The sequence below is a fragment of the Pyxicephalus adspersus genome, chromosome Z (genome assembly GCF_032062135.1).
Source record: "Pyxicephalus adspersus chromosome Z, UCB_Pads_2.0, whole genome shotgun sequence".
In the NCBI taxonomy this organism is placed as follows: domain Eukaryota; kingdom Metazoa; phylum Chordata; class Amphibia; order Anura; family Pyxicephalidae; genus Pyxicephalus; species Pyxicephalus adspersus.
Genome location: NC_092871.1, coordinates 4,860,193 through 4,886,676, shown reverse-complemented (window position 1 = coordinate 4,886,676; position 26,484 = coordinate 4,860,193). Strand labels below are relative to the sequence as shown.

Here is a 26,484-nt window from a genome sequence, read left to right as displayed (position 1 = left end):
TCCAAACTCCATGCACAGGATCTTCTATTTAGTTCAGTGCATTCTCCATGGGAAAAGTTGGCACTTTCCTTCTCCACCACCACCCCATAAACTTTTCCCATCCCTCAGGATGATACTGTGTACTTGGGTTTTGAATGGGCGCTAATATCCATGAGAGAATGTGCAGGAGCTGTGTAGGATTAGTTGGTACACAAGGAGTGGATATTGTGCTCCCTGAAAAAAGAATGTTCCAAGAATGTTCCCTTGCAAAGTTACATTTTCCTTGCAAATATTTGGGTATCTGACTTGAACAAAGCTTCACCTTACTTACTAAGCTCAGTCAACATCACCTTTGCTATATGAACAGTCTCCACCTCAAAACACATCAAGAAGAATAATCATCTCACAACTTGATGGAACCTAAAATGCATATTCATGCACAAAAATAATAGATTCTTTTTCTTCTTTTGTCCTAATTATTAGCAAAAGAAAGCTTGAAAAGCCTGAATAACAAATCAGGCCCATTGTGAGATCTTGGTATGAGAGGGAGGCAAAATGTAATCAACTTGCATGCATGAGTATAGTCCATGTGTATGATCGCTCAAGATTTTATAATGCCATTTATATTATTTCATGTTGGTTTTATTGTTGAAATATGCTATATGAAAACATGGTACTTCTAGATATTGGGTCTGCCTTAATGGCATGTCAAGATATTGAATGACCTTGCATTTGGGTTGAACTGAGCTGTGAAATTATTGACAGAGAAATTGACAATGGAAAATGGCAAACTTGCCAAAATTAAAAAATGAAATGAACTTTGGAAAATGTGCTCCAATGGGCAAAAAATGAATCCTCAGTATTGCCTGTGGTCTCCATGCATCAGTTCCACCATAACTGGGTTAGCATGCTTTATTCTACACAATGTTTCTGAAGTTGGCCAGCTTGGTAGTGGCAGGGCTTTGCTTCCTCATGTCAGAGCCTTCAGTAAGGAAAACAATTTGCAGCACTGAAGTGAAGTCACCAAAAATCTTCTGATTGTAAATCTTCTACAACCAGAATCCGCAATGCCTTAGATCCTCCAATGCCGTTTTACATCTATAGGACCCAGAGGTGCCTATTTGTCCTCATTTACCACGACAAACACTGACATGTTTCAATTGAACACAAAGGGTAAATATTTTGGGGTACTTATGCACAATTAACATTTTTAGATGTTCAAAAAACATAGCACATCTTAGGCACAATTTACCATGAGGGTAGAAGAATAACAAGTTCATATGTATGCCTCCTTGTCCACAGGAAACAATAATTCCAGATACAAAAGTGTGAGGTTATTAGCTTTTTCAAAAAGTCAAATTTTAGTGCAAATGGCCAACAAATTCTGTAATGTCGAATTCTAATTCATGAACATAGTACATTCTGTTGTCCATACAGTATATTTATTTCTGACCTTTTTCAAGTACTAATTTGAAATTTAATGAGGCACACTGAACGCCGCATGCAAGCGGCGCTCTCCTATAAAGCTTGTAGTAATTATTACATCGAAGAGGAAATAAAAAAAAAAATAGGGAGGATAATGGAAATAGGATGAGCCTGGAATGTGCTCGCCACAACTGTTTCAGGGTTCCATTTTCTAGTACAGAAAAAAAAAGCTCAACGTTGAACACAAGCACGCCGCTTAAATCTCCTCCTAACTCTCGTCTTTATAATGAACAGAAACAGAGACAAGATTAGACTTCTCTAATCTCCTTTAAATTGTGACTTTCCCCTCAAATTATTAATTTTACTCATTTGATATATGGAAAAAGAGAGGCATGAAAGGATAGATTGTGTATATCAACGCAGATTAGATTAAAATGCATAAAACAAAATTAGAAAGTGCTCAATCTGCCGTCCGCTGCACCGGATTTGGATACAAATAAGATTAACTCTTCAAGTGCCGGGAAGGATAAAGAGCTCACCAGGCTGGAATGTCTTGAAACCAGCAAAACACTGGATAGAAAGGATTTCTGATATTAAAGAGAAATCAAAGTATTTTACTTTTTCTATTTATTTTATTCATTATGTTTAGTGCTATAAACAAGGTTACCTTTTCTAAGTTATTAAGTATTAAAAAATGTTGAAAATTACAAAATTGCACAGTCTGCAGGACTATATGCTGAGTAGCTGAAACCTTTCAGCCACCCGACAGACCGGGTCATCTTTTTGCATTGCTCTAAGGTCTATTTCTGACATATATGTGCCTATTGTGCTTTCGGTGGTAGACAGGGGTCAACATGGGTACTTTGGTCTGCAGTGCAAGCTGTAATGCATTTTTTGTTCTATCACCTTTCTCTCTTGGTCAGTATTACTTTTTTCTCTTTTGGGATCCGATGACCCAACGCATTTCACCTATTTGGCTTCTTCAGGGATATATTTAAAACGCAGTTATTCTAAATGACTGGCAAGGCATGGAAAACAATAATGATTAGCTTATGCCTTGCTATATATTTATTTATCAATATTACTATCCATGCCTTGCTATTGATTTGCATGTCATTATTTTAGATATCAATATTGAGCTTTTTCATAATCAATTAGAAAAACTGCATCTTAAATGAAATATACCCTGAAGAAGCCAAATAGGTAATGTGGCGGGTCACAAGACGTCTAACAATACTAAGATATTACTCTTTTATGGGAGTGGGTCACATAGGCTCCTATACCTGCCCATATAAATGCATTAGTAAGTCTTAGGGCAACTATGACCCTTTTACTAAGGTGGACTACTTTTGGTCAGCACTGGCAAATGCATTTTGGGTTCTTGGGGAAGCAAGCTCAAATTAGCAGCATACATTGAGCAGCCAAAACCTTTCAGCCACCTGAAAGACCAGTTCAACTACTTGGATTGTTCAAAGGTCTGTTCTGACACTTAACAGTAAGCCTTAAGGCAAAAACTACCAGTATTCGCCCCAGAATTTTTGTTAAACTGGGTGAGAGGAAGCTGTAGGTGGTGGCAGCTCCTGTATCATAACTCAACTTTTCAGTAACTACTCCAGGCCACCATCTTCAAAAGCCAACTGAAAAAAAGGAATTTTCCTAAAGATGGCAAATAGGTTGACCTATGGGCAAAGGTGGAGTGAGTATATCAAATGTCATTGGCGACAGCTTGCAAATCTGGAAGAGGACTGCCACATTTTAAAGTCTCTTTTGATGCAACCCCTCAATGCCTCAATCTAGGTTTCTCTCCAAAAGGTGGAGCAATCGTTCAGACATCATCCAGGTTGGCATCTACTGTATTTCCTAAACTCAGATGCCCGCTCAGAGATGGGCTAAGATCAACCCTTGCTGCAACTTTTGACTCGGTATCTTGCTGGTTACAATGTTGCAGTTTGTTCACTGGGGGAGCGGAGACTGAGGAAATGCTTCGTCCTACTTGAAGAAGCCTGGTGGCATCTTCACATTCTGGTTTGAATCTAAAGACCCTTTTAGTGATAATGTTTTTGTACATTGTGCCATATCAGGAATTTTTACACTTAGTAATCAGGAATTTATACATTTTTATATAGATTTGCAGAAAGTTACTATTGCACAGGGACAAATCAAGTTATATTCGGCTTCTTTCCAGTTCATTCCTAATGTATGCAAGCACATTTTTATGAAAACACATGCAAAATAAATATTCACTTCTTAATGAGTACATTGCTCTGCATTAGCACCACTGCGGCACTGTTTACATTTTTATTTGCAAAGTGGGGAAAATTAGACCACCGCTTCGTCTGATCTTTGGCCTCTGGTGCTATATGTACAGAGATTCTATTTACATAATTGATGTATGCATATATGCTCAACAGATGAATGGAATTACTGATTAGCTGCCATGCATGCTCAGAATTCAATAAAACAATAAGCTCTATTGAACAGAAGTATGAAAACAGCTTTTATTTGCTCCAGGCCATGCTAATCAATTAGCTGTGAGCTTAGATCAGTAAAATGCACTTTTATTTTCAAAATTATTTTAATTAAATTAATTTAAGCAAATGGCTGCTAACTCCACTTGTGTCGAACAAAATGCTATAATTGTTATTCACTCCTACTCCTTTTTTTATAATTAGGTGCTGGTGAAATGGTCAATTTAGTTAAACTTGCTGATAGAAATCATTTTTAATTTCATCATTAATTCCTTACATGGAAATTTTTACTTTGTGATAGCAAATTACATCGTCTTTATTTGCCTTCCTCTGGATCAGCTGAAGGTTTGCAAATCTGGAATGTGATGATATTTTATTTATTTTTTGTATGTTGGTTGGTCATTTGACTTTTTTTTTTGCTATTTTAAAAACAGACTAAAGCACAGAACCATCTCAGAAATCTATATTTCTGTTGATCTCATTGGCTAGCCACTGTTCTCAGATGTTTCCTCTTATTACCAACCTGGAGCTGATATGGTGGAAATCAAGGAATAACATCAGGAAGTGAATAGATCCAAAAACAGAAGAGACACAGGTGGAGCTTTAATAAAATTGGCAACAGGAAGCTACCAAAAATCCTTAAGATGTTTGCAACTCAAACCAAAGATGGCGTACACTTTAAAATACAACCACTTTTTTCTTATATTTTTGGATGAATATTTTTGTTTGGAACTCTTTCTATTGATGTTTGTATCCTTATTGGGGAAGTATACCTTTAATAACTGTCAGACAGCAAATGTTAACAAATTTGACCAATGGGAACCTAGACAATTTGATTCTTTGGTAGAAAGAGGAAAGCTGGGGGTTCTGAGAACATCTGTAATCACCTCGCCCTCAAAAAATAATGATGATTTTAAAAAATTTAACATCACGCTAATCCCAATTTAGGCATTTGCAAATTTAGAAGTTCATGGTATCTTCAAAATGTTTGCAAATGTTGCAATTTTGCAATTTATCAATGTAAATATCCAAGGTGCGCTTGCATACCACATTGTTGAAGTTGACCCATTACCCATTCCAGAAAGTAGAACTGATAAAATACAAAGGTTACTGCTTTCCCATCCATTCTTACAAGCCAACTGTAAATTATTCTGCTGACATTCTACTGAGGAAAAACTCAACATTGATAGAATCCGGTCCACCAGAATAAGCCATCCATTACTAATTTTCTAAAAATGAACAGGTTGTTGATCCAGTTTACAATTTATTTTCCATGACAGTGTACAGATTCCTTTCACAATGTAGGTGCATTTCATGAGTTGACCACTTCAACCTCAACAATATCAAGAAAGACGAGAGATTTGGTCAAGACATAGGCAAGGTTCTCGTAAGCTATAATTCTATGAAGGTTGTTAACTCATGATAGGTATTTCACAAAATATATGATATGCCACTCATGCACCTCCATTGATTTCCCTACTGAATTAGCAATAAAAGCTTTAGGGGGTGGCAGCCCGTATACTTGTAATGCTTTTGCGCTTCCGCTGAAGCCAACCTGAACGTGTAATGAGATCGCAGTCATGCTGCTGAATTATGGGCCTGCCAATGACTTATCTCAGTACTAAAATCAATATTGGCAAGGGTGACATATATAATGTGTTTATTTTTCTTGCAAACAGAGATTAGCTGGGTCGAGGGGACAGGAAAAAAACAAAGCTGATTTCAAAAGATTGCTGATTCTTTGTTGATAGAGATGCTGCCAAACAGAATTAAAACAAGCCCAACGTGGATTTGCTTTCCGTTGAAATGCCAATAGGATTTTCTTTCTTTTTTTTTGGTTGACAAATGGACTGTTAAGCGAGGGCAAAATTAAACTCCTTCCTGACCTTGGAAAAAAAGAAAAGAGGGAACTGTTACGGAAAGACCCTGGCAAGGTCAAACATTTGGACTGAGCTTTAGTTCTTACAGAAGAATGGAACAAACCATTTAAATTTAGAACTAACCAATTAAATTGTAATAAAATTTAAAAACCAAATTTGTTGTTTCAAATGTCCCTGCAATATCAAAAAGTTGTAATATTTTGTCTGCACCTCCAAATTGGACTAATTATACCAGCAGATATTATCGAAAGCCACTTACTATCCTAGGATGACAATGCTTACTCAACCAAGCTATGACATTGTCACTCTAACCAAGGGAAAACTTTTTGGGTGACAATTGTGTACTAGGGGGTAGTTCTTTCAATTTGGGGAGATCTCATTACCCTCTGTATCTATGGAACGTGTACAGAAAGTTCACCAATGGCAAAAGAGCCCCAAAAATGCTGCCGAGATGGATATATAAAAAATTGTGGAAGAACTTTAACACCATCCCTTAAGAAGATGCTGTACAAATCTCTTTTTAAAAACCTTGGACCTATGAAATCTTAGGCACATACACCATGGACCCATGAAATCTAAAACCTTGGACCCATGGAAACTTAGGCATATACACCATGGACCCATGAAACCTAAAACCTTGGACCCATAAAACCTTAAGCATATACACCAAGGACCCAAGAAACCCAAAACCTTGGAGGCATAAAACCTTAGGCACCTACACCAAAAGGATCATTTTTGATCATGATCAAAAAACTATGACAATGATCATAAAACAATTACACTTTTTTTGTTTATTTTAACTATTAAACAGAACCAATTATTCTTCCAATATATTTTTAGGCTGTGGAAGGGTATGGGAGTACCCAAAAGACACCAACATACTGTGAATAAAAAAAAATCTTCAGGTACGAAGATCCCCAATGGAAATAATCCTCCCAACCTCAGTTTAACATGGGGACGAGGCCAACCATTTCCAAAAAATCTACTAATGCATCAGCCAACCGTTCAGAGTTTTACATTTTGTAGAGATAAAAACAATTTCTTGCAAAGAAAAGTTATACATTATATCCTTTTTTCCCCCTTCTACTCGCTATTAATTGCAGAGTTCTCTGCATAGCCATCCACAGTCTCATCTCCCAGAAGAATTACCCGGCAGTCAGCTCATGTGAAAGAATGTCTCAGGTGCTCCTGGTGCCTTTGAGCCTTAAATAACTAATTATTCTGTTCAGCCAAGGAACATTGGCCTTCCACTTTACAAATAACTCAAAAACGTTCTCTCTGCTATAGCTGCTGCCACCGAATTTCAGCTTTCGGAAAAAAAAAGGTTCAGTTTCGGCATAAAAAGGAGACTGAAAGTTGGGTTAAACACACCATAACAAATCTAGTAATGTATGATAAAACTCCATTCTTTTTTACCTTTTGCTACAGAAATTCATTGGTATTAAAACCCCTGAATTTTTTTTTCTTTCTGCATCTCAGTTAATGTACCATAGCGGTATATGAATTGCTTGTTAGTAAGGGCTAAAAATAACCGTAAAAATGTTTCAGCCTATAATTGACTTGTCTTCTTTGGATCTTACAAGAAGCTAAAGTAGCAGTTGCAAACCATTAGACTCAGCCATGCAGAAGTCCAGTTTGAAATATTTCTTCATTAGAACTCTCTTCATTGGCTTTATCGCCATCCAAGTTGTCATTACTCTGCACGCGACTGCTGCTTAATTCAGGTATGAACTGGACACTTAGAGGAGAACTCAACAAGATGTTGATAATTTGTTTTTTTGGAGAAGAATTTATTGTTCTGGTGTAGCTCAGGTACATCACGTATGCAAGGTATACATTGGGCCTGGTTTAATAAAGCTCTCCAAGACTGGAGAAGATAGACTATGATACAAGAACCTAGCTGATCCTCTGCAGAAGTCCTACATGACCCCTGATGGGTCAAATCTATAAATATGCAATCAGCAAAACTTGAACTCATGCTCAAGGTCTGACTGTGCAGTCAAGCTAAATGAAAATCCAAAAATGTAAGAATTGTTGATGTTCTTCCATTTTTTGCTCCAGCAAGAGGTTCAAACCCAACCACTACAATCTCATGTTCAGAGTCTTTTTTAAAAGGAGGTGAATCTGAAGTTCAGCAAACCTTTTGTGATGGAAAATCAATCACTGTATTGAAAACACATGAACCTGGAGGTTTGGTGAATGTTAAATTTACTGTTATATGGACCTCTCAATGTTATTTCAAAATTATTATTCAATGTATTTAAATCTGTAACTTTCTTATTAATATTTTAAAGACATGAAAAACATTTGTACCATCATGAATTTTAGTACAATTCAAAAAGAATCGTAGAAACATTAAATTCCAGGCTTCCACGCCTTTCCAAGCAAAGCCTAAAAACATCCCAATTTGTCTTAATTAGTATTTCAGAAAAGCCGGCCCCGGAGGTATTTCAGCCATGACTGATTGACGTCAGGGTGTATACAATCAGAAGAGCACAGAGACATTTACTCTGGGGTCAAAGACTTTGGACTATAACCTTGAGAACAATAACACGCTAAGTTCAAAAGTATCACTATGCACAGAACACAATGGATATTCCGTATAATGTAGTACATCATTCTACTTCCAACTTCTGAGTCACCGCCAACCACATGACCCTTTGCCTATTTTTTTAACACTGTTCAACTGGAGTGACTAATATAGCATCAAACAGACCGAACCCATCCCCTGCCAATATGACACCATGCAGAAGGATGTATACTGGCTAATGATGAATGGGAAAGAGGAGGTGAGGGTGGATCATTTGTACTATTCTTGTCTTTCTATGTACACTACTCATGTTTCCCCATCTGTACAGCAAGACGCCCCGGGCCATCTTCAAGCCTTTACAAAGATTATTCTTCTTTGTCTTGTAGGTGGTCTGATGTTTCCAGGACAGCCAAATCTGGTGCTATTATGAAATGTATTGACAGGGAACTCCAATGGTTGGAAAAGCTACTCAAGTAAGAGGGCATGCATTAAGTAGACACCTTTCTATTCTTTAATGCAGCACAATTAAAATCAAGGAACCCCACCACATTTTTTTAATACCAATGGCAATTTTCAAGCTATACCATACCCCCTCTATTTTGCACCCCTTGATTAAACAACCAGCTATGTGATTGTCTTTTTAATCCTTTAGGGTTCAGAAGCTTCCTATGAGATCCGGGGGCTAAAACAAAGTAAATCAGTAACTAAAGACGCCCGTCTTAAAAATCCTAATTCCTGATAATTTGACTGGCAACATTTTCCAGAAGCCAAAGGCCGACCTAAAGTTTCACTAAGAAAAACAGGCAGGGGTTTATTGCAGAAACCGATAAGTGATGTCCCTTCTCCAATATAATATACTCATCTGCCGAATCACGCCCATATACTGTCAATATTCAGAATATCGGGCACATCCTGGCTTCCCCTGCAGAAGACAGGACTAAGAAAAGTCCCGTGGATCTGCACAGAAGTTAAGTCTTCCTGACATGGCCTATCAAGATGGCCAAATATCTAAACAAGAATAGGAAGAAGGTGGTGGGACCTGCAATGAAATGGGGACATGTGAGCATGCACAGGGTTTATTTCGTCTTTAGGACTACATCACAGACATGATCTATAGTAGGCTTTCCATACATAGAAATTAAAGACCCTTGGGAAGTGGTAAATGACCAATAAACATAACCATAATAAATTAAAGATTATCAGACTATTAAAAGAAAAAAAAACTTTCCCTATGCTAGGCTTATTTTTAAATATTCCTGAACCTGAAAACGAAAGGTATAGCAGCCATGATGCAATTTAATCATCCAAAGCTTTGCAACAATTTTAGGCTCTGCTGCATGCAAACACATACCTGGGGTACCAAGCTGCCTAACAAAAGTCTGCTTATATTAGGTCATCTTAACATACTAAAGCAGGCCGCAGCCACTCATAATTCCCCATTTTCCTCCTTTATGATGTAAATGCAGCACAACCATACACCGTACATGAATCAGAGGCATTTTGTGGCAGATATCAAATTTGATGCTACTGCAGGCAAAGCACATTGCTTGTCACCCCTTCAATAAATTTCCACAGCCGACAGTCGGAGCACCCGTAAGAAGGTAATTTTTATAATTACATTAGCAGAATTGTTGGATTCGCCATACGGATAAATTATTAGACACGAGAAGGAGAGCTCTTGGCAGGCGCTATTGTGTCCGCGCCTGGCACTGTCTGCTCGCTTTTTCACCGATTGTCTTTTTGAAGCTCTGCCCAAACAAGCCTAAGTGGGTCCATTTGATAAAAGTAGCAGAAGCAGTTGCTAATTACCCTAAACAAGTCAATTGGAATTGCAAAGCCGTCTGCCTGTCATTGGTGGTGGTGGGGGAAGTCTGAATTGTGGGCCAGAAGTACATCGCTCGCCGATTTGGAGGTGAACAATCTTATAAAATGAACAAGCTGTTGCCGGTGAAAGACGAATGACCTCAACAGCTTGATCAAAGCCCTCTTTACTGATTACCAATGATTACCAATATAAAAATGCTGCACGCCCAAAACCTAATATTATGGTGGAATGCAATATTAAAGGGACAGCGCATGCATTTCAAATGTTTAAACACAATTTTGTTGTTCAGTTGAAGCGACCTTGTCCCTACAATAAAAAAAATTAAAAAAGAAACGGCCTTATAGCTTTCCAACAAGCTGCCATCAACCCTGTATTTACCCCAAAAAGCTACCACTACATAAACATTTTTGGCACTGACACTTCTGGAAGAATTGGACGCCTGGGGCCTCCCCATACTCCAATATGCTATAAACTAGCTCACAACAGGACATAGCTGTGATATAGGACCGCACATATGGAACCACAGAGCACAGTGAGTGACCAGTTATCCTATAATTCCCAAAGTTTCTAAAAGACAGATCAAGGTCATAGACAAGTATTACATTTTTCTTTGCAGAATGGAAATTTTAAGTCTATACCATTAACACACCACCCAGTACTGCATACTGAACATATATTTTTAGATGTTATTTTTACATTGAACATTGTATTTGTTTATGATATAAGAATATGAATAAATACAAATCTGGTCTTTTTTTTTGCTTTTGGCATTTTGCCTTAATTTGTCTGCCTTAGGTTTTTACTTTTTCCTACTAAAAAAATTAAAATGATTAAATCAACAAAAGTAGAAGCCATCACTGGCAATCCCCAGAACAATGTAGAAGCACTGTTATGTGAAGGCCGGTAAACAGTTTTTGGACTGGAATGCAAAAGGCGAAAGGTTATGGAGAAACTACAGATTGACTTGAACCTAAATATGATGGGACAAGGGGACCCCTTTACCATCACTGCCAGCTTGGTAAAGAAATAGACCAACCTAATGCAAAGGTGCCTTGATGTGCCATGGCTTCTTTATATATATACACATATATATATATATATATATTTACACCTATTTTATTTCTTGTCACACACACAGCACACCAATATTTATGCCTAAAATTAGGAGGCATACAAAATTGTATAAGGTCAGATTTTGCATATTATACCAGCACAATAATCATTAAAGAATAGGAGTGGGCGTAAATAATTATAATACTTTTATTTTACTTAATCATCACTTGACAATATTCCTTTACCGTCCCTGTTCGCTAATAACGGTAGCGGGCTCGTACAGTGCACTCACTGTGTAATCTCAAGTGTCAAAACACAGATTTCCATGGCAAACCTTAGCACATAGCATAGTTGTGATTTCACAATTAGAACTGCCTAATTATGTAACCTCTGCGTTGTATGTTACAGCCTCATGTCAGTAGTTCACACGGCCTGGTTTTCCGTCCGTGAGAGGAAGAAGTCATGAACTTTGCATTACCATGAGATTCTTGTAAGCAAAAATAGCTGAGAACTGTATGTGATCTGTACATTTTTAAGGCAAGATACTAGAGATCTACCTACTGATTCGATGTCCATAAAAGCTTCTTTTTCATTACATATGGGCAAGATTGGGCAGGGGGGAGCTTAAAAGCTGAAAGAAAGTCCCCTTTACCCTCCCAAGCAGGATCTCCCCTTCCATTGCTGCCATCTTAACCCGGTCTTCTTCCAAGTTATACATCTTTGTCCATCTCAATAAGCCATTCATGCAATTCATGCAAGAGCTGAGTCAGTTTTAGCACCCAGGCATACTGAGATTTTATATTTTATAATGTAGTCTATTTTACTACAATGTAGTTGGCAAGGGATTTAATATTTTTCTTCCAAAAAACCTTCCTTGTAGCATTTTTTTTGGGTAATGTTCCACTTTGACTGGTCCCATTCTTGGAAGTTCAGTGGCCAAATATATTACAATTGGATTTTATTATCATTTCCCAACAATTCTCTAGTAATTGAGTATTGGTAAATATGATGTTTGGGTAGGCCTTAAGTGATCAAACATTGGGCCTGATTGAAGAAAGCTCTCCAAGACTGGAGATGATAGAATATCATAGGAGAATCTGGGTAATCCGGCAAACCTAGAATGGATTTGATATTAAATGGCAAATGTTTTCAATTCTGGACTGGATCCATGGTAGGTTCGATCATCCAGGTTCAACCTGGGAAACTCTACCATTGTAGATTCTATATGGAAACATACCTGTAAAGAAGAGGCTTGCCTCTCCAGGGGCCCATCTGCAGATTCCAAGAAGCTTGCACAGTTTCAATTGGTTGGACAGGTTGAGCACCAGTGATGATGGGTAATCCAAGGCATATGGCATGGATCATTTAGGAGACTGTGTATGTAAATGTAAGTATAATGTCTCTTTTATTGCAGCTATGTATTTATAAGCATCATAACCGTGTGCTGATGGGGCCACTTGAATATGTTCTACTCCATCTAATACTAAAAATAACATTTAGACTTTGCATATATTTTGCCATATTACATCTGCTGAGCCATCCAAGGTTCAATGTACATCTTATCATTTCTATAATGGCCATGGATTTTTTATTCCTTTATTAGGTGAACTTGCATCTAAACAACAATGACACAGCCTAAAGATCCATTTATCAAAGAAAGAAAAAACAAGCATATTTTTTAATTATCCTAATTAACCGGCTTTATAAAACAAGTATCTTGATGCTGTCATGACAACATGGATGACTACATTTCCAAAGCATTCCTATAACCGACCATTCGGATAAATTCTTGTTAATTACCGCTAGCGCATTCCTTGGCTTTGATCATAATTGGGGGTAATGCCGGGAAGGTCAGATTTTACGACGGGTGAATGTGACTGTATTTTCTATATTTTATTTTTCTATTTTTAAGCCATGATGATTAATGCAGAATGACCAAGGAGATACTTTGTATCATCTGCAGAAGGACAAGATGTAAGATCTGCGCTGAAATCTTTGTGATCCACGATTCTGAAAACAGCAGCAAGAAGAGTGAAAAGAAATGATGCCCATGAAATGAGTTTCACAATGGTCCAATTAAGACCAAGAACCGTGACAACCGCTCAGAAAACGTTCAAAGAACCTGGGCGGGGGCTTTCTGTAGATATAAAAAAAGAGGCCCTGTCAAGTATTTATGATATGACTCAAGCAAAATGAATAAAATAGAGCCGAGGTAAAGAAAGAAGAAAGAGTGTTCGGCTTTGATGATCTGTTACTATCGTAGCTGAATGGAGAAAAAAAAAAGAGAAATGTTCAACTTCAATCAATGATTTAATCTAAGAAAAATATATATAACGCAGAAGGCCTGCCACCAACCTGAAATAAAACCGTAATTTTGTTCTTAGTCTTTTATGCCAGCAAATTACTTTTTTTCTGGATGTTAAATTGAGTGGTAGGCTTGGATTCCAGGCAGAGTTTCTTCATTAATAGTAGGTAATATTAAAACGAGATGGGTATTTAAAGAATCTGGCTCTGAAATCTCCTGTTAGCTTTAACATGGTAATGTAATGTAAAAGCAGTTCTTAATGTGTGTTTAATATCTGCATTATAATGTTACCACGAAGAGCCCAGTCCAGGGATAAGGCATTGTCCCGAGCAGCTTTATTACCCCATAAACAAGGATCTTCAAGGTAGGATCCCTGCAACTGAATAACAAATAATGTTGAAATGGCATTCAGATGTTAATGAGGACCTTTCACTTAGCATTTTCCTTGTATCACTATGTGTCTGAAAATTCAATCTTTGGAATGTCTTCCTATAGGCTTTGGTCACCTTTGGAATGCCATTGGTTTTCAGTTTTACTAAAGACAGACTTTGCCTTTTCAATATTGTTCTGATATGGAAACGAACAGTTAATGGGCATTGGAGATACCATTTGGTGAAGGTTCCTGGGCAAAGTCTTCTTTAAAGGGATACTTTTATTCTTGGCTCTCTTTAAAAGAACATGACTTTTGCAATGCTGGAACTTTTTAATATGGGAGCCAAGAAGTTTACTCAGTATGGGGCCCAGAAATGTCTGATGGTGGCCCAGTGCTGACCATCAATGGGAGTGGAAGTGTGAAGGTTTGGATTTCATCCTTGAAAGAAGGAAAGCTTTATAACCTTTTACAATGAGTATGAAAAGGAAAAGAAAAAAAAAAAGAAAATAAAACGTACAGCCAAACAAAGTAAGATCGTAACGAAATTGTAAAGTCTGGAAAGCCCCCAATAGCTTCCTGGACAAAAAAGTCCCATTGTCCATGGGATGAGTTTCTTTTTTTCTGTAAGTGAATTAATTAACAATAAAATCTTGTAGCTTTAATTAAACGGAGCGTCATTGGTAATATATGTTCTCCTTATTAAACACCTGAACAACTGTATGTAATTTAAATTCACAGAAAGACCCTTTCACTCACCGGCCTTTGGTATAAATGAGAACTGGATGAGGTCCTGCTGGACAAATGTAAGGAGTAACCTTATCCGCTGCAATGTGATTACCTGACTATTAAATTTCCTTGTGAAAGGAAACTCGATATTGTGGAGGTATAATAGGCGAACATAACATCCTCCACTCGCTATGGCTCTGCGGACTGAGGAAATGTATGGGGCTCGAGATCCCTGAGATTAATTATCTCCTGCACGCGCTGTAAACTCACAGGTTTTTTGCTTTCGCAGTGTTAAAATTTTTCAATGCTTTTTGTAGTAAAGAAGAAAGTCAAAAACCTGGCAGCAGGTTAAAATTAAAGCTGCACTTAATGAATAAAAAAACAGCAAAAATCATAAACAACACATCTCTTTATGTAAGCTTGTGATTTGTTTTAACATGCCATTTAGCTCGTTTGACTCACTTGCAATGATCTCTACAACAAAGCATAAAGTGGGGGAGGGAAAAGCAACATAAGGAGCCAATTATTGTGTTGCATTTTTTTTTCCTGTCCAATCACAGAATGAGAAAGAGACCTGAAACTGCACCAAAGAAAGGCCTGGTTTCCCTCCCTGCCAGACTGTGAATACAAATTATTTTGCAGGTAGCTGCCCCTATTTATGTATTACATCTTATTTTTTAGCTGTCTACCCCTCCCTACCCAGCATTTAGTGTTCAGTACATTTTTTTTTTGTTCGATTAGAAGGTTTGTTAAACCTTGGCATGGGTTTGTATAACACGCTTACGTCGGTCCCTTATTTATTTTTACTCCGGCAGTAGCAGCCATGTGCATAATTAACAGACATGATCACAGTTGACAAATGCTGAAGGAAACTGCTAAAGCTTGTAAACAGAAATGTTTTACTACGCGTTTCGCTACTACTCAATTTATTCACATCATCTGCAAAAACTAAAAATAAACCTCGGGTGAGATTTTGCACGGCTTGCTTAAGAGCCAGAAGGTGATGATGCACAAATCACAAATTGTCTTGTCATACCTGTATGGAGATCTGCGGGTGTTAGGAAGAGGTGGTTTGCCACATAGGAAGTGTTGCATTTTTCTGAAACTCTTCAGTGTAATTGCGAAGTTAAATCACACAGTTCCTAAAACTGGGGCAAGGGGTAGAGTCACAGGAAGGGTTTATGGGATGGGGTAAAATCACAAAAATGAAAAAGAGAAATTGGATGGGAGGGGGTAGAATCACAGAGGTTACTGGGGACCATGGGATCGGAGTCACAGAGGCAAAAGGTTATTATTAAGAGGGGACTGTAGGAGTGGAGACGGTGAAGTTACAGGGACAGAAATGGATTTTGGCATGGTGGGGGGTTGAGTTACAGAGGCAAAAGGGGACTAAGAGACAGGGGTTTGAGTTATGGGGGCAAAAGGGGAATATGGGATAGAAAGAGTAGAGTCACAGAGGCAAAAAAGACTATGAGATGGGGGGGGGAGGGGGATAAAGTTACAAAGATGGGAAAGGGCTATCAGAAGAAAAGAGAAGGGGATTTTGGATTGGAGACGGTAGAGTCACATAGACGAGAGGGAGATTTTGGATTTGAGAGGACTATAATGAGATGAAATGAGAGGGGACTAGGAGATGGGGCAGAGTCACAGAGATAAGAGGAAATTATGGGATGAGAAGGGGTAAATTCACCCATGTAGTAGGGGCTATGGGATTTGAAGGGGTACTGTCAGACATCAGTGAGGGCCATATGATGGAGGGGGGAAGTGTTACAGAGGCAAAGGGGTACTATGGATTGGAAGGGGCAGAGTCAGAGAGCTAAGAGGGGATTATAGGTAAGGAGGGGACAATAGATTTACATTCAGGGGACTATGGGGGATATGAGGGGTAAAGTTACATAAGGTAGAACAGTCTGATAATGATTTTGGACATAATAGAAATACCATTATGTCCATTTTCTTTTGTGTTAAAATAGAATAATCATTTTACTTCACTGTGCATTTTTGCAACACAATGTCCACAGAGTTACTAACTTTCTTATTCTTTGAGTTTCCTTCAAACTGTTTAAAAGATGAAAGGTAGCCTTTCAATAGATTCTATGGGTTACAATGCATGTACTTTCATTGTGTCATGCAAAAGATATGGCTCTGCAAGGCTCTAAGTGTATTGTTAAAAGAAGCAAATCTGAATTCTAAGTAACATTTCTAAAGAGCACCTCTTCTGGCACAGCTGTAACCACAAATAGGGGAGTAGGCAGGGTAATGGAAGTTCCTTTTCAATCCACCACAGCAGACTGTGTAACTAATCGGTGTTCGTCCCCCTCTCTTTCAATGCAAAATATTTCCCAGACGAGAAATAAAGACTTCAAAACGCACCTTCCATCCATCCGTCCAATTCATAAAGCCGCAAAGTCCATCTGCCCCACTCGGTCCTACAGATGGAGCTGCACCATACAATGTGTTGGATATGGTATATCGCTAACTGTGCTGGAGGTGACGTGTTATGTATCCACATGGCTCCCAACCCTGATGCAGGGTAGTAATAAAAAAAATAGCCTCAAAAAATTATAGAAGAATGCTAGGAGATCCAGGTGCAAAGCTTTAGGGAAAGTATGTGTAATGCAAAAGTGGCAAACACATTCCAAACACTTGAAAATCAAGAAATTGTTATCATAGACATTCGGGATTTCCTGGCTTTTCAACAAAGTAGATAAAAAATTTCTATCACTGATAATCAGTTAACTTGGTAATTTATAATATTTGTAAATGATATTTGGTGATCCTGTTATGGGAAAGTTTATTCAGGTGGCTTCCAATGGAGACCACTAATTGTCATTTTCTAAATGGATTTTGTAGAAATAGTCCACTGTTGTCACCATCTCTGTGCCAAATGTGGTCATTGGGAAGAATGTAACCCCTTTGGATAGCCAACAGGATCATTGGTGTCAGTGGTATCTGACCTGAGAGGTCCAAAATGCTCATGGCTCAAGGAACCTCTTGCTGCTGTACATTTCTTCTTGTCTACATGCATTCCAACAATGGCTGCATACCATTTCTCCGGAGGGGGACATCAGTAGACCATGCTTACATGATGGGCCTGATTTATCAAAGCTCTCCAAGACTGGAGAAAATAGATTGGCATGGGACAACGTGGGTGGTCCAGCAAACCTGGATTTCTTAAAATCATTTGCTACTATTTGGCAAATATTTTTAATTCCAGGTTTGCAGGATCACCCAGGTTCTTCCTTTATATTCTAACTTCTCCCGTCTTGGAGAGTTGTACGAAATCAGGTCCAATGTGTGTTGAAATGGTAATTTGTAGTCTTCAATAGAAGCCTGTGAGACAACACAAGAATGTAAGTGGGAAATAGCGTCAGTGTTGTCATCTCCATGAACATGGACCCTCATGGTGGGATCAGCAAGAATTATAATATTTAGGTCAGTTTTTATAATGAATTGTAATGACTTTAAGATTTACTGATTGCTTTTATATCTTTACATCATATATTTATCAAAATAGGAAAGTCCCACAGTAGGGAGTTCACACTAGAAATAGCATTGTAACAAGTTTAAACCTGCTCTCTTGTACAAATCTCTAAGTAGTTACAATTTGTCAACAATCACAATGCTATCAAAGACTAAGGTTGATGAAAATGCATTTATTCTCCAGTCTGTAAATCCCACAAATCTCTCATAACTGTCATCACCGTCACTCACTAATACAAAAAGACAGCCCAACGCTTCAAACGCTGTGCCGAAAGGGGAGGTCTGTGCGTTCCTCGGCTTTGATGTGGCGGATGGCCCTACAAAACGGCTCTTAAAAGTACAGCACTATTCAAAGGACAATATTAATAATTAAAAAGGCAGAAGCCCAGGATCACAGGCCCCTTGAGAACCAGTGATAATCTCTTTCACACAACAAACATGCCTTCATCACACAATTTCATGAGTGACTCTTTATTCACAGAAGACATCACAGTTATTTCTCATGGGACATGAGAGAGATGGGGTGTGTTTGATTTTTTTTTTTCACTTGGAAGAACACAATGGTCCTTTAACTCTAAAACAAAGACTTCTAACAAAGTTTTAATTGCTATGAACTAATGGAGGCAATCTGCACATCCTGTAATTAAATGGGACTTGTGTGGTCAGCACGCTACGGGGCTGGAAACTTGACAAAGTTTTCACTTTTAATGAGAAAGCAAGACCCTTGGAACTTGCGCCAAGAGACCTAGGGGCTTCTAGTCTCAAGGTGGCTTTGGGTTAATATAACTGTTCCTTTAATAAGCAATTGGTAAATTATGCCAGGTGAAGAAGGGCACCATCTCCAAATCATGTACCCCAGGAGGCACTTGTTTGATTGGTGCTTTCAGATTATTGTTGACGATGGGTTGCTAATACTTTGGTAAATATGACGTTTTGTAAGCTTTCCTAGTAAAAAGTTGGTGTTGTTTCTCCTTCTCCTGCCCATGTAGTTTTAGAATCCAGTTTTAAACTTTTATTAAAAATACGATCCCACCATAAAGGTCCCAAATGGATTTCCAATCCAGACTACGGTGCTTGCTATACCCATACAAACACCATTGGTTTAGCATACGTACACACTTTTTAATTTGTATTGCTGGAAAGATCATTTGTTATTGTTTCCAGTGACAAAAGAGGGACAGGTGAACGAAAGAGCTCTGTACACACAGCGGCACTTTGCTCTATGGTGAGGGGAGGAGGGGAGATTAACTGAGCGGCACCCCACTGTGCTCTTCTCCATTGACTTGTACAGCGGTCATTCATGGATTTGTCAGGATGAATCCATTAATTACAATAGGTGACCATTGTATGCATGTCAGTATCTCTTGAGACAAGCCTGACCTTTCATCTGACTTACTCTGTACATAGCCTTATATTGATCCTTTATGATTCCTTTGTGTACAATGACTGTACAGAAAGGCTGCAGAGCAGGGAGAAAAGGAGGGAGGTAGCTGCATTGTTATACAATCATACAACAAAAGCAGTTCTTAGCAGGTGCTCATTAAGAATCCAACATAGTAAATTGCAAACTACTTCTTCAATGAGATCGAAAGACACATTCAATAATGATAATTTTGGGCGAGAAAAGCTAGAACCTCCATGGACCCCCAGGATGCAGTGCCATTGCTGATTTCGTAGGCATGGCCAATGTTATGACGTCTATCCTGAACAATAATGTACAGCTGCCATGAAGGTGCATTACCTGCACTGAGATCCAACAAAGAATAATAAAAAATTAAATACTTAAAATAAAAGGAAATATTATTCATTTAATGTCATTGGATTGAGGTTCATATCCACTCAAGCATAACACATTGGACGTTCCCAAAATCTTCCTGTACTCCCCAGCCATTCTCACCATTCATTTTCTTCCATCTCTCTTTAAATGAAAATTCTGCAATGCACTATTAACAATGCAGGTTTTTGTTCTCCTTGGCGGTAAATATTCCCAACAACCACCATAGATTAGACAAGAATAAAAAAGAAAAAAAAATATGTTTTAGTCTCGTCAACTTTTCCCTCTTTATTTTAATAAATCTTGTTCGCCCTGCTTTAATCCGTAAAACCATTTCAAAGTCCATTACACACAGTGTGACGTTATAGGTCAACGGGAGGAAAAAAAAATTGACAAATGTATTTATTTTTGTAAAAAGTGCCATTGTGTTAATAGATAGGACAGCGACTGAATCCATAGAGCCTGCAGATGTCTAACCGCATCAAGAAAACGCCAGAGGGTTTAGATTTAATAGCGTGCTGCGTACCTGACTTAGGGCTTGGTAATGCAGTTCTGTAGCACAAGGCTTTTTAAAGCCGCCCTGTAGCATACACCTGCCACTACAAAAGATGACATAATCCGACAGCCTCAATCCCATACTTTTTATTTTTTTCCTCTTCGATGGACTCTGTATAATATTTCCAGGAGCGGTAATGAAATGTGTTGTTCAGGGAGCAGAAAAGCAGATTTGACTTTTCATTTAAAGAACAACTAAAGCCACGTCCCTAATATGTCAAACAGACAACAACGCGCGCCATAGCAGATTATCTATCCGTGAGCAAAATGTTTAAAGGGGACCTGTCTGAATACAAATATGGAGGCTGTCAGTGTTGGTTTAATTTAGAAGGAGTCTGCCATTGTTATCCTTCACTGCCTGACGAGTTGGGGACATGCTGGGTAAAATTATTGGAGACTGGGGAAATTCTGGAGGAGAGTATTAGAGATGGGGACACGCTGGGTAACAATATTAGAGACTGGGGCATGCTGGAGAAGAATATTAGAGACAGGGGACATGCTGGAGGAGATTATTAGAGACTGGGGACATGCTGGGTAACATTATTAGAGACTGGGGGAATGCTAGAGGAGATTATTAGAGACTGGGGATACGCTAGGTAACATTATTAGAGACTAGGGACATGCTGGAGGATAATATTAGAGACTGGGGACATGCTGGGTAACATTATTAGAGACTAGGGCATGCTGGAGAAGAATATTAGAGACAGGGTACATGCTGGGTAACATTATTAGAGACTGGGGAAATGCTAGAGGAGATTATTAGAGACTGCTGACATTCTGGAGGAGATTATTAGAGGCTGGGGACATGCTGGAGATTGTTAGAGACTAGGGACATGCTGGAGAAGATTATTAGAGACTAGGGACATTCTGGAGGAGAATATTAGAGACTGTGGACATGCTGGAGAAGATTATTAGAGACTAGGGCTGTGGACATGCTGGAGAAGATTATTAGAGACTAGGGACATTCTGGAGGAGAATATTAGAGACTGTGGACATGCTGGAGAAGATTATTAGAGACTGGGGACATGCTGGCTAAGAATTTTAGAGACTGGGGCAATTCTGGAGAATATTATTAGAGACTGGGGACATTTTGGAGGAGATTATTAGAGACTGGGGACATGCTGGGTAAGATTGTTAGAGACTGCTGACATTCTGGAGGAGATTATTAGAGACTAGGGACATGCTGGAGATTATTAGAGACTGGGGACATGCTGAAGGAGAATATTAGAGACTGGGAACATGATGGGGGAGATTGGGATCACGTTACTACTGCCATTACAGCCCCTTTAGCATCCACTACCTCCCCAAAAACTCCTCAGTTATTGGTAATTTATATTCTTATTATTTATAATCTGATTTATTATAAAAAGTTTACCCAGCAGAAAGGATAAAAATAATTATTCTTCCTCACTGCCACTGAGTAAGCACCTAGGCAAAGGAAAATAATGACTACCTTCTGCTGGAACCAATGGACCACACAGCAAGTTCCAAAAGGCCCCAGAGAGCCCAGGAGCCACAGATTGGGCACCAGGGATTTAGATAATGTTTTTATCATTGATAGCATGACATTTCCATATCCATATTGCACACAAAGGTTTATCGCAGACACACTTTGCTTTTATCCTTTCTCTGTTCAGATGAAAGCAAAATATTTAAGTCTGGAGATGCAACCTTCCTATTGGAAATGCACATTACAGGACCGTGCTGAATATCCGATATGGAGTTTTAAATATCTCACAAGTAACGGACGAAACAAGCTGTGCACAAAATGGTCTTGTTTGCAGTGTTGTTTTATCGCCTGCTAATATTTATCTTGCAGTTTGCTGGGGGTCTCCTTTAATCCAGGGACCCCTCTGTGACGGCGAGATGGCGCGTCTTATCATGTCAGGAATGACACAAACTGTCACAGCTCAGGAATATCAATGGCTGGTGCAAATATATTTTGGAAGGGAACTTTTTTCTATTTGCTTTTATCTGCAGCATACCTGACCTAAAATCTGAAAATGACTTCCATAAAACAATATTATAATGTAGGAAATGTACATTTTTGTACCTCTTACATTGTAAGCTCTTCGGGACAGGGTCGTCTCCTCCTCCTGTATTTGTCTGCTATTTGCAAAACCTATTTATTGTACAGTGCTGCGTAATATGTTGGTGCTATATAAATCCTGTTTAATAATAATAATAATATATTAATATTAAATAATGATAAATTAATATGCAACAAGCTGATAGGAGCGGCAAGGAGCGTATGAGCCTGCTGCTTCTTTTTTTACTGTCCAGTCACAAGCTAGGGGAGGGACAAGACCTGTAAGTGTTACTGAACATCCGCAGAGTAAAGTCAGGTCACCTGCATATCAGACAGAGCTGTGTTGTGTGGAGGAGTAAATCTCAGAAACACAAATTACCGGCAGGTAAAACATCTCCCTAATATTTATTCAGCTGTTTGCATGAAGTTCACTGTAAACTGAAACTTACAAAAGAAAATCATCCGAAACCCAAGGAGAAAGAATAAATCTAAAAATAAATGAAAATGAACATGTACGTGTTCCAAATGGTAATGTTATGATAATTTGGGCTCGGACGTTCGGAACACAAGACAGACGCACAGAACGGGAAATGTCAATCCGTGAAAGTTTATGACATTTGTCACTACAAGGTCTGAAGTCTTCAGAATTATCTTACTGGTCATTTATATTCATTTGACACATATATTTATTGCAAGTGGCCAATCTTTTATTAAATTATTGTTATATTGTTGTGTATTATTGTTAAAAGTCTATTATTATCTCCTCTTGTTTGTTTTTTTTCCGATATTATAATTTTTCTGGAAGGAGAATTTGTTTTGAATACATTCAAATAACAGCAGACACCGAATATCCCTGTGACTGCCATGCAAATAATAATACGTGACCTGAATGTAATGTGAGATGGGCCAAAAAAAAATGATGAGTTTGAGAGGTTGGGTACGGGGTAGGGTGGCATTATTCTTTAAAATGTTGATTTATAAGCATTTTCAATAGCAAAGTGAATCCCTCTCTTGCAATAAGATGAAGCTCTGCTTGACCATCGTATTATGTGCAAGGAAAAATCCTCATTTGAGGTTTTCCTAGAACATCATTGGGGATTTTTTTGTGAGCTGTGTACAATTTCCCTTGCAAGGGGGTGATTCACTTTTCTTAGTTAACATTCTTTAGCAAATCAAAGCCAAGGTTTCCATTCATAATGCCCAATGAGGCACTTTTAAAGCAGAACTCACCCACCTTTATTCCATCGTAAAGCACTACCAACTTTCCTCCCGAAGATGAACATTGGCCATCTTGATTGGCTTTGCCAGAAGATGACGTAACTCCCGTACAGGAGCAGCTCAGCAAAATTTGCATTGGCAATCAGGAAGGTAAGGACAGTTATTGCAGAAGAGACATCTACTTTTGTGCCATAATACCTTGATTTGAATTGCCTATGGTAAAAGCAGGACTTTAGCCCTTGCATGTGCATGTGTTAAGACTTAATGCATGCATTCCTTAAGTGGGTTCTTCAATGCACAATCCTCACCTGCAATAATTTTGGCAAAAGTTTACCACCAAAGTCATGCTGTGCCTTGGCATTGCATAGGCGCATCCAGATCAACTGTAAATGCACATTAGAGCACCATTTAAAATGGATGGCAGAGCATGCACAGTGTGGAGCAAACCGTTACCAATGTAACCAGTGATCACCACTATAGTTATCCAGAACTTTAAATATTTGTCCACCCAAATCCCATATTTTAGCTACTAATCAAGAAATCAACCCAAAGCCTTGGTATATGTGTTGGGGGCTCCAGTATAAAGATTTATGATTTAGCTCTTAGATTTGCACAGCTGCTCCATCAGGAGGGGATGCCTCTGTCCCAGTTGGCTCAAATTTGATGATGATGGAGACTCGAGCCGGAAGTTCAGGGACACCCAATTTCTCTAAAACTTCCAATAATCAAAACTTAAATCTATATCACAAAAGACACTAAGATCTCCAGCCCTCTAGCCCTCAGCTCTAAATAAAATATGACTTTGCAGGGTATCTGTTCCTTTAAGGCCACTTTAAAGCCATCCTTAAACGTCGTTGAATTTATTTCCAAACCATCAAAAGTTCCAAAATTAATTGCAAGCCTTCAACACGACACAAAAGCAAAATTTTCATCCTCGCCAAGTCACAATATCTTTGATTGATGACGTTTTGCTATTCAGAGTGAATTTTCAGAGATGCGTATTCAGATAAGTGGGGCATTTTTGTCCTGATTACGGAACCCTTGCTGAACTTCAGCTCAAAGAGCCGTTAAAAGCTTTGATTTTACAATTCTAAGTGCTGGGAATTTGTAATGCTGTTTACTCACCTTTTCTTACATTTTTTTGAGTCTATAGGCGGCAATTGCACGTTAATCATTCCAGTTTTGCTACATTTGAATCGGTTCTGTGAATTCTGATTGCATGGTAAACACGAGCAACGGACGGAAAACCTGAAAACTAAAAGAGTTTAACAGTAAAGTTTATTTTTAGTGATAAAGGCGGCATAAGTGTGGTCTGGTTTCCTTTTTCAGCCATCTGATGCAGATTGCCCTCTGTTGCCTGCACTCAGTCAGGGTGTTGGCTTCAGATTTCACTTTTTTAAATGGATATATTTATATGTTAATTTCATTTTGTTTAGCATTCTCTTTATCTGTATTTCTTATGTATTTGATCATTTTTGGGTTTTGTTGCAATAAAACAAACAAAAAACTAAGGAGGGGCTTTTGGCACTGGAACGGGTCAAACCACTTCTATGGGTGTCTAATTAATCTCTGGGCTGGCCCAGCTCTTCCTTTGCTCCCCAAACCTCCCTACAGTTCTTTTTGTGTTGGTGCCGGGCAGGAGAGATGGGAAATACTACAGAATACTAAAGGATAAGCAACATCTCTGGGGCTGCTGATATCACAACCAGTGACCTCTAGCTAAAACACTTTTAGGAACAGTCCTAGTGGGGACATGAGCAAAAGTCCTCACATGTCCCCAAACTATCCAAAAATAATGTATTTGATTCCATTCCACTTTAATTCTTCCAAGATAGGACAGAGCATTCAGCATTACTATATTTAAGGCAGTAATTTAGTTTTGCTTTGAAAATTTTGGATCAGGCAGGTTCAGGGACAAGGGATGTTCCTTCTGCAGTAAAACATATTTACTTGCCTGATCAATATCTTTATCAGCTTTCTGTGTGCAAGGTACACCAGCATTCTGCAGGGCTGCCAGGACTGAATGAACTTCTGTGCCCATGCCTGGGGGTCATACCATCCCAGCCTCGCCAAAGATCAGGAACCAGGAAGGGGGTAAGAAGAAGGCGGTGGTGCCCATGGCGGAATGAGAATGGGTGAGTGTATTTGAAAGCTTGCAATTAGGCAGGTAAAGGTATTTTATTGCAAAAGAGACATCACTTACCTTTTTCTGCAATAAAGGACTTGACTGGTTGCAGTTTTTTTAGGATTTATCTCCGCTTTAGGAAAATGTACAAGTAAACTATAGGAAGAATGTGGGAAGACTTTTCCTTTAAACTTGGTGCTCTGAGCAACGCAACAAGGAGTCCGTAATTACAATATGTTGACCTTCAAAAAAGAAAATTTCTTATTATCATAATTTTGGCCTTAAACATTGTAAAAGGTCATCGGATGAATCTCCATGTAGCAAACTCCTTTTTTACAAAAAAACATTTTTAATAATATCTTCATTAGCTTTTTGTGGCCGGTAAAAAGCAGAGTTCAGAGCAGCATCAAACTGTCTATTGGAACGACTAATCAATTTATCAAAGACAACAAATAAATCAGTGAATCTCTCGGCATGTCGCTAATAAATAGAAAACAGCGTGAGGAAGCCTCAGTGAAATGAATCATTAATGTGTTCTTTGGAGAGGCCGGGAGCGCAAGTGGGGAAAAATATTAAAAAAAAACACCCCACAATCACATTATAAAGTCAAAAAGATGAATAAACAAGATTGATTAATCCAGAAGTGGACAGAATGTTTTCTTTAATCATGGTGCAAAAACAAAAATTAAAAAGAAATAGGGAACTGAGTAAACTTGTTTTTTTTAATGTTTGAAGA

General features: G+C 38.5%; 1 protein-coding gene across 7 annotated transcripts in view; it reads right to left on the bottom strand.

Annotated features, from left to right (window-relative positions):
• Positions 1 to 26,484, bottom strand: part of PCDH19 (protocadherin 19) — a 129,013-nt gene that overhangs the window by 79,993 nt on the left and 22,536 nt on the right. The window lies entirely within an intron of this gene.